Source organism: Pseudophryne corroboree, chromosome 11, assembly GCF_028390025.1.
Source record: "Pseudophryne corroboree isolate aPseCor3 chromosome 11, aPseCor3.hap2, whole genome shotgun sequence".
NCBI lineage: Eukaryota > Metazoa > Chordata > Amphibia > Anura > Myobatrachidae > Pseudophryne > Pseudophryne corroboree.
In genome coordinates, this window is record NC_086454.1 from 113,548,895 (window position 1) to 113,562,920 (window position 14,026).

Consider the following 14,026-nt stretch of genomic DNA (forward strand, 5'->3'; position numbering starts at 1 on the left):
AGATTATGGCTCCTACTAGGCTGGTTATTGATTAGGGCATTGTGTCAGTTACATGTATTGAAAAAGTCTTTATGAGCCTTCCAAAGTAAAGAAGCAGGGAATAGGTCCCTTCTTTGCTGGCAGAGAAATGGAAGATCATGGTTTGGCAGCCAAGACAGAACGATTATGGATTTGTGACCACTTGTGCTTTGGGTGGGGTTGTAGATTAGGCAATAGTGTGGTACTGTATACCATCTGCCATTTGTTCTGTCATTTGTTCTTTATTAGTGTTCAAGTTTGCTGTATGTAATAAAGCCTGTCTGGACTTACAACCATCCATGATTACGAATCTATGAAGGTCAACATGTGCCTCAAGTTAATACAAAAGTTAACATATAAAGCTGCCCCCAGACATACCAGTCGATTGGCAAGGCCAAACATCCTTCCCACCATACACACCATCTACAGTGCCCAATAAATTGACACCACCATTCTCCCAGCTCTGTTCATTAATTATAAATTCTGTAAAATGAGAATCACAGCATTATTGTACATCACGAGAGGTGGGATTACACTGTTCTGATTTACAATGACATGTCAGCAAATCTCCTACATGTACTACCCCAGAATTATTGGTTAAAATGCAAATTCAGGTGTGTGTACTTTGATGTTAGAAATCTTTGCGTTAATCCAGATGCATATGCAGTAGGTCTTTTTGACTCATAAAAGAAAATGTGACTGATGTAGGATGTCTGTTTACATTGTGTAATATATGAAAAAAAATTGTGCAGCACATGTACCCAAAGTAAAAACATGTTTATGCATGAATGTAGATTTGTACTCACATGACACTTGATACTCCTTTCATATGAAGTGTTAGTATGGGGGCGGAGGAGGGAAGAGGTGTGCAAATGGAGACTTACAGTAGTAGAGCAGGGACATGTTTTCTCACCTGATGACTGATGCAGACTGTGGAGGAACATGTAGATATGCATGTGAGTGGGTGTCACTTTTGAGTACCTAAGGGCTGGTATAAAGCCTAGGTTGGTAGCAGCAAATAATAATTGGTCAAATGGTTGGAAAGAATGTATATATTAGTAATTAGTTAGAGGGTAGTTCAGTGAAATGCAATGTTTGGTAACAATATGCAACTGCACTCACTGCATATACTTATGGTAGTCTAACATACCTACTTTTCCTGTGAACCCCTGTAGACTCAGACTGCACCACATATAATTGAATTGCTCACAGTGAGTCTACACTGGGTCTCACCACTAACCACAGTGAAGTATATTGTACTCATTCTCAAACAATTTAGGCATGCTGAAACCAATAGTGCACTACAGAAAACCACATAAAATATACTATCCCACATCCACCAGTGCAAGCGTGTTTGTAAAGAGCCCTAGTTCTATCAGGAGTATATTAATTATGACAGGCATGTCCGAGAGAGGTACAGAGGAAAGCGTTAGCAAAGAGATTGAGGACTAATGAGAGCACAGCAGTGCTGACCACTCAAAATAACTGAGAAGGCTACGGGTAATACGACTGTGTAATTATGCAGAGAAATGAGTACACAGGAGGAATAAGTGGAATAGAAAAACAAATAGAGAGGTATGCAATAGGAAACAATAGCATGGACTACAAAGACTGGTAACAGGCTAACCCGGGGCTGGATGCAATAGTACAGAGAAAGATAGTCTGAAATAAACCAAAGGCATGGATTGACTCTGAGAGACAAGAGCTCCCGCTGCAACCAAGGACTATGAACACTAGGGAGTGAGAGACAGACAACACATATACTGTAAAGGAGACAAGAGCCAATGAGAGTCACAGCACAGCCAACCTCCCCTAATTACCAACTCTCTGCAGCTGTGCTGCTGCATGTCCACCAGCCTCCAGAAACTTTAATTGAAGACGCTTCTGGCTTCCCCACTGCCTGGTAACCCCTGCATCAGCAAGCGGAAGCTCGGTAGCGTCCCAGTCACCTAGCAATGACCAGATTATGCGTGCCGTGGCTTGTAACAGAATTAGGTTAATTGTGTGCAGAATAATCAATCAGAAAGTATTTTTCTTTAAATTATCTCCCTTTCAACAATATAATGTATCCTTGTTTCTGTAGGTATTTGAGATCAAATATGACAACAATGATTTTCCCCTTATTATCTATAATAAGGAAAGCATGGCTAAAGGTATTGTGATATAATCATCATATGCATGAATAAAACGATCATTTATTTGATAGGATTCTTTCTTTGTGTAGTTGGCATTCCAAACAGCATACATTACATTTATACCTTTTTTTGGTATTTTAAGATAACAGCAGCAATTACATCATAATACATTCATAATTTTGCTATGGTGTGTAAATTAGACATAAGCACTCCAATTGCAAAGAAAGTAAGTAAAGCAGATTAATTATTATTCAATGAGTTTTTAATTTATATTACATTTTATTCCAAATCAAATTTCCTTTTGTTTTATTTTGTCTTTCACTTTATATTGCCTAGAACATAAAAGCTAACATTTCCCAAATAGAACAGCCGTCACTTCACTAACATTTAATATTTTCTTCTATTGCAGACAGATACAGTTTTGGGAAATTTTATTTTCTAAAAATCTAACCAACAACAAAACTTTTTTTTTAAATGCCCAAAACTGTGCATCAAGCATCTACCCATTGCATGTTATGTTAAATACATTATGTGAGCTCTATAAATAAATTTGAGGACCAACTAAACTACTGTTCAGCACTGGTGCCAAGTGCGGTACATTTGTTAATTCACATGGAGTAGGTCAGAAGTTTGAATTGCAAATATATTTTAATGAAACATTTCCATTTCATACACTCAGTAACGGTTCTGTGACAGGATATTTTTGCAAAAACATTTGAAGCACTTTATGGATTAAGATAATTAATTACATCAGACCTGATTTAGGTATGCAGTCAGCTTGTCAGCATTAAGACTGCTGACAGCATAAAGTTGACATGTTCTCAATGTTTACGTTCAGAATGTCAACATGTACAGACTATCAACATTTAACATTTCGACATTCACAATGTCCACACTAACATACTATTGACATTTTTAGAATGTTGACGCAGCATTTTAGGGTTAGGCATACAGTAAATCAGGTTTAGGCTGCAATTAGGGTTATGGTGAGGCTTAGACTGCAGTTAGGTTTAGGTTAGAGGTAAAGTAAGGTTGCAGTAATAGTTGATGTTTCAAGCAGTGAAAAGAGTTAAGTGGACCAGTAGAGAAGTTGCCCATACTGTAGCAACCAATCAGCATCCTGGTATAATTTATAAAGTACATTCTATAAAATGATAGACACAAGGTGATTAGTTGGTATGGACAACATCTACGCTGATCCACTTCTCTATTCTTTTCACTGCTTGATACATCAATCCCTAAGGCTTAGACTTACATTCAATGGAAACTCCCATTGTTGACATGTTGACTGTCTACATTCTGTCACTGTCAACATGCTGTCACTGTCAACATCCTGAATGTCGACATTATGTACACATCGACATCCTCAGTGTCAGTATTCAGAACATGTCAACATACTGTCAACAAAATGTACCACATAATGAAACAATGCGATTGAGTGCAGACTGTTACAAATAGTGAACAAGGGTTATATAATAAGTTTCTGGATGCATAAAAGTAATATATCTACAAACACAGTGAACATTACTGTGAAGATACGGGTTCCAAAACACTCAGACTCGGTGGTAGATGAAAATCAACAGCTGATTATTGAACAAATTTGGTGATAGCACAGCACACTTCAGTAATACAATCCAATACAACAGATCTCACACTGAATTCCTGACAGAGCATCACCTCTTAGTCTTGGGCTAGCGACTCCAATCTCCAGCAACACAGGGTCCTATATAAATATCCTCGCTCGGTGTCCCAAAATCTAATATAATGGGTTCCACAGCAGACCACTGTCAGAGTTCTACTTCTAAAGGTGGGTACACACTAGGCGACATGCTCTATGAGTGATGTCACCTAGTCTTTCCCCCTCCCGGGCCATTCGGCGCAGTGCATACACACTGAGCAATATGATGACCATATCGTTCAGTGGTGTCACGCCTCGGCTGGCCCATGCAGTCAGCTCTTGGGCAACAGTCCAAATTGAGCTGCATGCACGGCCAGCAGTGAGGGTCATTAACGACCCTCGGGGCCGCGCATCACTCGTCGTTGGCGGCATGCACACTTGCCGAGAAACTGAACAACATTGCTCAGGAAGGATGAAAATGAGCGATATTGTTCATTTTCTCGGCAAGTGTGTATGCACCTTTAGTCTAGGGTCAGAGAATCTTCTACTCAGCTCTGTGGGTAGCTCTATTTATACCCCCAGAATAGCAAGGGTGTGTTCTGTTTTTTTTTCTTTGTTTTTAGGCAAAGGAATGCATTACACATTTTCTAATCAAGGTGATTAAATCAGTCAGAGAGCCACCCTGTATGGCTAGCTTACTATTGGTCAATAGGGAGTAAACAAAAGGGACAATGTACCTTAAATTACTCAGCCTTAGAATGTTCACTATGGTGTAAGTAAACAGTATACAACTAGGGCTAACTTGAATACATTACCTAGAGTGTAACAGATAACATAATACAATTGCATATAGGGGGTAATTCCAAGTTGATCGCAGCAGGAATTTTGTTAGCAGTTGGGCAAAACCATGTGCACTGCAGGGGAGGCAGATATAACATGTGCAGAAAGAGTTAGATTTGGGTGGGTTATTTTATTTCTGTGCAGGGTAAATACTGGCTGCTTTATTTTTACACTGCAAATTAGATTGCAGATTGAACACACCCCACCCAAATCTAACTCTCTCTGCACATGTTATATCTGCCTCCCCTGCAGTGCACATGGTTTTGCCCAACTGCTAACAAAATTCCTGCTGCGATCAATTTAGAATTACCCCCATAGTACCAATATTAAAGCTAGTTCAAACACAGTATAGGTGTTGAGTAGCAACATGCTATGGAGAGTGAACAAACACACAAACTGAATATAAACAGTTATATAGGGGGATGTGGGGATAAAAATTAAATATTCAACAGGTTTTGTTGATGTGGGATATCAGGCAATTAGATTACTTTTCACAGACTTCTCATTTCCTCAGATTCCACTCCCACTTTTTAGACCCATTTTCCCGGAAAGTTGTACTTTAGGTACAGTCCTCAATGTCCAAGCCAGGCTGCTGGAATAATAGAGTACGTTTTTTCCCTGTGTCTGTTGAGAGGGTAATCAGCAGTTCAGTAGTTCCTGCCTGGGCAGTGCAAACTAGCTGGTGCTATAATCCCACATGGGTCAAAAGGACTGAGGACCATGCTACCTGAAGAGTCTAGGGCACAGCCTTTTGGGTCTGGTGGAATTATGATTACCAGACCACAAATTTTCAAGTCCTCCACCAGATTCCCAACTACATGTCCCTGGTAGCAGCAAATAACTTTGGGCACAAAACTAACTTGTACATGGCTGTCCCTCTCCCACTCATTCTGTGGGGTCCCACCTGAGAACAAGCAAATAGTGGCATGTTGGTTGAGAGCTCTCCTGGTGGTGTATTACATTCCTCACCTCTGGTGCTTCAGGATTATGTATTTTATCCATGTGTCCCAAACATAAATTTGTCAGACACATGCTGACTCTTGGCCATGGCTCCCGATACAGTGTGGGCCTCTCCTCCTACCTCCCCAGATTGCATTCCCAAACTCTGCCAAATGGTTGTAACATGTTGGGGCTTCAGCCCTAGTGCCAGAGACAAATATAACTTAGTCAGCAGGGAAGTCATAGAAATTGACAATTTATCTCTCTGGTTGGTGCTCACCTGAGGGATTCCCTTGGAGGTTCTATTACTCGAGTGGTGATAGGATGATTCTCCCTCAATCACTCACTGGCACTCTGTGATTATTATTATTATTATTATTATTATTATTATTATTATCCTTTATTTATATGGCGCCACAAGGGTTACGCAGCACCCAATTACAGAGTATATATGCACATAATCAAAACAAGAAATCAGTGACTTACAGTTGAAGACAATATAGGACAAGTACAAGGTAACTAAACATTACTACATCAGTAGATGACACTGAGATAAGTATCAGGGTGGCCGAAAACTGTAGGATTTGGGACAGCTGAGGATTATTAAAGTAAGAAAAGGATAAGCACATGAGGGAAGAGGGCCCTATTCATGAGAGCTTACATTCTAAAGGGGAGGGGAAGACACACAGGGATGACACAGATTGGGTAGACCAAGCGTGGAACAGAGGGTTAGGATGAGATTTGGCTGGGTTTGGTAAAGGAGTGGGTCTTAAGAGCCTGTTTGAAGTTCTGTAGAGAGGTGAAGAGTCTGAGGGGGAGAGGTAGAGAATTCCAGAGTAAGGGAGCAGCATGTGAAAAATCTTGGAGATAGGAGTGGGAGGAAGTAATTAGAAGACAGGAGAGAAAGAAAGGCAGTGAGGCGGTTATAGACAATATGCTCAAGGAGTTTGGAGGCAAAAGGGAGGAAAGAGTTTGGTTGATAGTTGGAGAGGGTGTTTGGATCAAGGGTAGGTTTTGTAAGAATAGGGGAGACAAGAGCATGCTTGGAGGCAGAGGGGACAGTGCCTAATGAGAGGGAGAGAATAAGAAGGTGGGCAAGATGAGAGCAGGCAGAAGGAGAGAGGTAGCGGAGGAGGTGGGAGGGGATATGGTGGAGTGGGGAGGTGGTGGTGGGAGGGAGGAACGAATGAGGGACATGATTTCCTCGTCAGATATATGGGAGAAAGATGTCAGAGTTGGTGAGAGGGAAGCGGAGGGGTGGAAAGGGATGGGTGGTGGCTGGTTGCTGGTCTGGTGGAATGTGATGTCCTGACATATGTCAATCTTGGATGTAAAATAAGTGGCAAAGTCAAGAGCAGACAATGAGGATGGGAGAGGAGGTGGCAGTGTTCAGAGGATGGGGTTGACAGCGGCAAAGAGACGCAGAGGGTTGGAAGACTGGGTAGAGATGAGAATGTTGAAGTATGATTGTTTAGCGAGAGAAAGGGCAGCACTGAAGGACGAGAGCATACGTTTGAAATGGAGGAAGTCTGCCTTAGAGCGTGATTTTCTCCACTGTCGTTCAGCAGTACAAGAGCATTTTTGAAGATATCTAGTGCATTTGGCGTGCCAGGGTTGAGGTGTTGATTTGCGATGGTGAATTGTGGCTGGCGGATCAAATGAGTTAAGATGCATTGTACAGGGATGTGGCTTGTTCAGGACATGAGAAAGAGAGAATAGGAGAGAGAAGTGAGTCGAACAGGGAGGATAGGGATGAGGTGTCAATGGCCTCAATGTTACGCTTTTTGATGGTGGCCTTAGAAGGGAGAGATGGGGAAGCAGAGATAGATAAGTTGAAAGAGAGCAGGTGGTGGTCAGTAAGGGAAAAAGGGGAGTTGAGAAATCAGAAATATTGCAATGGTGAGTGAAAACCAGATCCAGTGAGCTCCCGTTCACATGGGAGGGTGAGGAGGTCCACTGGGAGAGACCAAGTGAAGAGGTGAGGTTAAGGAGTTTAGAGGAAGGTGATTTTGTAGGGTTATCGATAGGGATGTTGAAATCACCTAGGATAATGGAGGGAATGTCAGAAGAGAGGAAGTGAGGTAGCCAGGAAGCAAAGTTGTCGAGGAATTTGGAGGAAATGCCAGGGGGGGGGGGGTCGGTAAATGACAGCAACTTGATGATTAGTAGGTTGGTAGAGGGGTATCTCATGAACCTCAAATGTAGAGAATGTAAGGGATGGTTCTGGAGGTATAAGGTGGTATGTGTAGCTAGAGGGTAAAAGGACCCCAACACCACTACCATAGCAACCCCTGAGTCGGAGTGTGTGTGAGAATGTGAGGCCCCCAGCAGAGAGAGCAGCAGGAAAAGTAGTATCAGAGGGGGTAATCCAGGTTTCAGTAATGGCTAGGAGATTCAGGGAGTTGGAAATGCAAAGGTCATGAATGGGGCCCAATTTGTTGCAAACAGATCTGGCATTTCAGAGGGCACAGGATAGGGAATAGGAGTTTGTGGGAGAGATGTGAATGAGATTATCAGGGTTGCTGTAGCATTGAGGTAAGATTAATTTGGAAGGAAGGGATATAGAGGGTGTAGCAATGGTGCTGGGTCCTTGGCTAGGAAGGGAGACTGCAAGAGTGAGAAATGGAGGGAGTGCAGTATGATAGTGGTGGAGGAGAGGTGAGGTGACAGGCAGAGGAGGGAGAGAGTGGTGGGGTAGAGTGTCTGTGAAGGGGCAGAAGTGAATTACAATGGGGAAACAGAAGAGGAGGGAAAGCGAGGCAGAGGGGAGGATGGGAGACAGAGCAGCGGAGAGAGGATGAGATGTAGGAGACTGGGAGAGAAGGATAGAGGTGGTACCAGGGGACAAAAAAAAAAGGATTAGGAAGACAAGGATTAATGGGAGCTGTTGCCAGCCTGGCCATAGTGTGGATGGGGTAAATACTGGTAGTAAAATGAGAATAGGAGTAGTAGGTGGACGATCCGCCTAGTCACTCCGGGAGTACACATTTGCGATAAAGCCATCTCAGATGAGCACAGCTCCATCTGTAAATATCCTGGCTCAGTGTCTCAAAGTCCAATATAATGGGTTCCACAGGAGACCACTGTCAGAGCTCTACCTTTTAGCCTAGTGTCAGAGAATCTTCTAAGCTCTCTGGGTAGCTCTATTTATACCCCAGTATACCAGGAGTGTGTTCTGCTTTCTTCTGTGTTTGAAGGCATAGAAATAAATTACACATTTTCTAATCAAGGTGATTCATTCAGTCAGACAGTCACCCTGTCTGGCCAGCTTACTGTTGGACAATAGGGAGTAAACAAAAGAGACAATGGTTCATTAAATGACTCAACCTTAGAGTGTTCACTGTTGTGTAAGTAAACAATAGACAACAGAGCAACCATACACACCGGGGAGATGTGTGCTGTGTGATCTAGCACAGACTGCTCAGCACATATCACTCCCCACGCTCAGCACACAGCGCGATGTGATCTCCTGATGAGATGCCTATCTCCTTCTCTAACTGGGCCATGGTCACCCTGTCATCCACCTCAACTGTGGCCCGCATAGCAACAACATTGTCTTCGGTGATGACAGACACAGAACATCCATAGCACTCTTCGTTTTCCCAAGACAGTCTCCAATGCTGAAATTCTGTAAATAACTCAAACACAGTCGTTCGGGATGGCGCTTCATCCCCAAAAGCAACTCGCAGTTGGTCAAAACTTTCTTTTAGATGTAGAAGATCATGTCTCTATAGTAGCCTCTGTTGAGTTTTATAACGAGTTGGTTAAAGAAGTGAACATTTTGACTCCTTCGGTGTGCAGTGCTGCTTATAAACAATTCTGTGAATAACTTTAGTTAGAGATTACAGTTCACAACTAGACAATCAGATTGTGTCTACTCTACCTATGCACTGCACATCCAGAAAAAGAGAGTTATGGTAGATTTACCTTTGTTAACTCTCCATCTTTGCAGTCCATAGGGTCCACGTGGATAACATCGGGTTGTAGGAGATAGGATCAGCCTGGGCACCATACAGTTAAGCTTTTTCCGATATCCCAGGATGCATCGGTCCCTCTATCTATAACCCCGACTCCATGCCCAGGGAGGTCAGTTTGGTAACAAACCCATAGCAAGAAAAGGATAAAGAGAGAGAGAAGATCTGGTACACATAGAAACACACTCTCACAGACAGCAGAAGGGAACCAGTGATCATAATAAAATGAAAATAAAATGAAGGAACAAAAACAATGTTCATAAAATACTTATTGCAAAAATATCATAAATATCAGACTTGCTTATTGATAATCAGGAAGCTAGCATAATTCCCACAGAGTGTTTTGAATAATCCGTAACTTTTATTGTGGACAGTAATGTAGCCAGAACTTTATGGGCCACATAGCAACATTTTGAAGGGCCCTCTGCCCCAATGCTTCTGAAAGACACCTCTCTGCAGCAGTTGGTAATTTTATATTCCATAATAGTTCTCTAGTTCATTTTCTGAACCATAGTAGTGTGTTAGTTAATGTTATGCCCCATAGTAGTGCCCTAAATCACATTATGTCATATTGTAGATTTACTAAGATGGGAGTTCTATTTAAGATGGGATGTTGCCCATAGCAACCAATCAGATTCTACTTCTCATTTATCTAGCACCTTCTAGAAGATAATACCTGGAATCTGATTGCTTGCTATGGGCAACATCACATCTTATATAGAGCTCCCATTTACCCCATAGTGCCCCAAGTTCATAATATGTCACATTACAGTGCCCAACTTCATATTATGCCACACTAAAGTGTCTCCATATTGTGCCACATTACAGTGCCCCAATTCATATTATTTAACATTATAATGCCCTCCAGTTCCATTTATACCACATTAAAATGAGCAGGTCCAGGGGCATAACCAGATACATTGTAGGCTCCAAAGCAAAAGTTTGTAAGGGCCCCTATGTATCTACCAATGTTGAAAAAATTATATAACACTTGCAACTGTGACAGAGAAGGTGGCCCCTCTTAGTTCTGGGCCTCATAGCAGCTGCAGTCCCTGCACTTATGGTAGCTACGCCCTTGATTGTGGGTGTTCCCAAAAGCCATTTTTGTGATTCAAAATGTCAATGTAAAAGTTCTTGGCACATCTGTGGCAAAGTATATACAGTAAATCCAAAAGATACAATGTGTTGAAAATAGACGCTTCAGCGTTAAACACTTACCCAAATAGTGTGAGCAGGAGAAGAACCTGTTGCATCAAATCTTGCAAGCCCACTTCTAGTGTTTAGAAACTTAAAGATATTCCCCAATAAATTGCCTCCAAATATGTTAAATAGGAGTTAAACTTCAAACAACCATACCCCTGATTTAAACCAATAGAGCCTGCAATATAGAATATAAGATAAAATAAAACAATAGAATATTTTATTAAAAATATTTCTGCCAAGCACTTCTACCTTGCACTTTAAGATTAATGGGGTGGACCTGCCCTCTTACAGTATTTGTGTAAACACAAAGGGCCTGATTCAGATGTGGTTGTTCTTGCGGCTGACATTGCTATCTTTTGCTGTAAGCAACTGAAATTATGGAGATCATTCAGCAGATCATTCAGCAGCAGTCTACGCATGCGCAGTGCTAATGTGCGTGTGTGAGGGTTAAAATGCGAACACATCCCGGGACGATACAATCTCATTTTCACTGACAGCGGCGGGTGTAGGGGTGCGTTATGGGATTTGGGGTGGAGTGGTCTGGCCAACGCGGGTATAGTTAGACCATTTTCAGGGCAGCTGACCGTGGCATCACATGCTGCCACTCTGATAAAGATAATGGCGGTGGTGCGGCCATGCTGCATATGCAGGGGGTCATCCGCTATTTCCTAGTCAGCCATGCGATTGCAGTTAGATTGTGATCGCAACGCTGGGCAGGTCTTGGCATACTGGGTGGCCTTGCCCTGTGCTGGGCAGCCTCCAGATTGTGATCTGCAGCAGTAGCAGATTCTGCTACTGATACTGAATAGGTTCCTATATGCTAATATGGGCCGAAGCTAACCTGAGCATAGGGACGCCCAATGCAGTTGAATTATATCCGTCCAACAGCGTATGATTGCTGATACATCGGTACCATTGTTCTAGATTGGAACATGAAGTAGATGATGGGTGCCTCAGAAATAAACAGCAACCGATTTGCATCAAATAGATGATTTGCATCCAATAGCCAATTTGCGACAGCATCTGAATCAGGTCCAATATTATGTTTTCCTGATTCGTGAATTGCTTTTTTTGTGCAGAACATTTTGAATGTAATCTAAATGTAAGTTTTCTTGTCGTTCTCGCAGCTGGTGTGACCATTTGCTGGCCAACCTCATTCTACATGGTTTTATATACCAGAAAAGGCTTTTATTTACAGGTGCAACTTACACCAATCATGCAACTGTACGTTATCCTAGACCCATTTTACAAGGAGAAAATGTGTGGTAATCATAATCTTTTACTTTGCAAATCTTATTTATTTTGCTTTGCTGTTTTAAGAAAGTAAAGAAAGATGAAATAGAATCGATTGTGTATTATTTCCTAATTAGATACATTTCATGCTACAGTTGGCTATTAAAATAACAATAGGCAATTTCATTCGAGGGTATTCAAGAAAAAACAATTTAGGACATTTATTTAAAAAAATTTAATTTCCTTGCTGATAAATGTAAATGTGTGAGTCCCATCTTGTTGGCACTAATAATAAAACAGTTAGTGCCTTTACTATGTATTTTATTGTACTATGGGGGCCATTCAGACAGGGCCACTAATGCGGCCCGCAGTACAGTTTGCCGATAAATGCTACCGCAATGTGATTGACAGCAGCAGGCGTTCGTGGATGCAGTGTTGTGGGGGTGGAGCGGACTGAACAGGGGCGGACTGGGACCATTTTCGGGGGGCTGCTTTACTTTACACACAGCTACTCCGATTAGAAACATGGTGGCCGACCTTCTGATAGCGCCACCAGGCTGTGCTGCCAGGGTCAATCTTAGTTCCGATGCATCCGCAATCTAATTGGTGGCCCCCAGCATGTGAGGAAATGGGTGCAGATCTGGCTGCGTATATAGAGATCTGCATCCATCTCTGAATAAGGTCCTATATCTATTTTGTTTCATGCAAAGGGTAATAAAAACACAGAGCTTAATTCATGTTTTAAGTACAGCATAAAAATAGGATTTTAATTACCTACCGGTAAATCCTTTTCTCGTAGTCCGTAGAGAATACTGGGGTCCACATTAGTACCATGGGGTATAGACGGGTCCACTAGGAGCCTTGGGCACTAAAAGAAATCGATAGTGTGCACTGGCTCCTCCCTCTATGCCCCTCCTACAAGACTCAGTCTAGAAACTGCCCGTGGAGACTGACATATCCTGAGTAAGGATGTAACAGAACAGTGGTGAGATTCGAACCAGCACACATAAACAAGAGGAAAGCCATGCTAACCAAACTTGAACAGCAACAGCTGAATTAACAACATTACTTAATGAAGTAACAGTGCAGAAAACACGAAGCACTGGGCGGGCGCCCAGTATCCTCTACGGACTATGAGAAAAGGATTAACCGGTAGGTAATTAAAATCCTATTTTCTCTTACGTCCTAGACGATACTGGGGTCCACAGTAGTACCATGGGGCTGTACCAAAGCACGCAAACCGGGTGGGAGAGTGCTGAGGTTCCTGCAGAAATGATTGACCAAACTGAAGGTCCTCAGAGGCCAGAGTATTGAACTTTTAGAACTTAGCAAACGTGTTCGAACCCGACCAAGTAGCTACTTGGCAGAGCTGTAAAGCCGAGACACCCCGAGCAGCCGCCCAGGAAGAACCCACCGACCTAGTAGAGTGGGCCTGTACTTTAAATGGCAATCCTGCCGTAGAATAAGCCTTCTGGATAGTAAGCCTGATCCAGCGAGCAATAGACTGCTTTGAAGCAGGGCATCCAATTTTCTTGGGATCATAGAGAACAAATAGCGAGTCATATTTTCTGTGATGAGCTGTCCGCTTCACATAGATCTTCAAAGCCCTCACAACATTCAAGGACTTTGAGATAGCAGAGGTGTCAGTAAGCACCGGAACCACAATAGGTTGGTTGATATGAAACGCAGACACCAACTTAGGAAGAAATTACTGATGAGTTATGAGTTCAGCTTTAGCTTCATGAAAAATCAAATAGGGGCTTTTGTGAGATAACGCCCCCAATTCCGACACACGCCTTGCCAACAGTGTAACAGTCTTCCACGTAAGAAACTTTACGTCAACCTCCTGTAAAGGCTCAAACCATTCCGATTGTAGAAACTGCAACACCACGTTAATATCCCAAGGTGACGTGGGAGGCACAAAGGGCGGCTGGATGTGCAGAACACTCTTCAGGAACGTTTGAACTTCAGGGAGGGAAGCCAATTATTTCTGGAAGAAAATGGATAAGGCCGAAATCTGGACTTTCAAGGAGCCCAAACGTAGGCCCACATCCACACCTGACTAG

At 42.5% G+C, this 14,026-nt stretch overlaps 1 long non-coding RNA gene across 5 annotated transcripts in view; it reads right to left on the reverse strand.

The window, feature by feature from the left end:
- Positions 1-14,026, reverse strand: part of LOC134969055 (uncharacterized) — a 199,297-nt gene that overhangs the window by 46,024 nt on the left and 139,247 nt on the right. For 2 of the 5 annotated variants that reach the window (XR_010189391.1, XR_010189389.1), the window contains one exon: positions 10,739-10,902. The exons of the other annotated variants lie outside the window; for them this stretch is intronic. This is a non-coding gene — a long non-coding RNA (uncharacterized LOC134969055). Of the gene's footprint in view, positions 1-10,738; positions 10,903-14,026 lie in introns of those variants that run through there. 5 annotated transcript variants of the gene reach the window in all.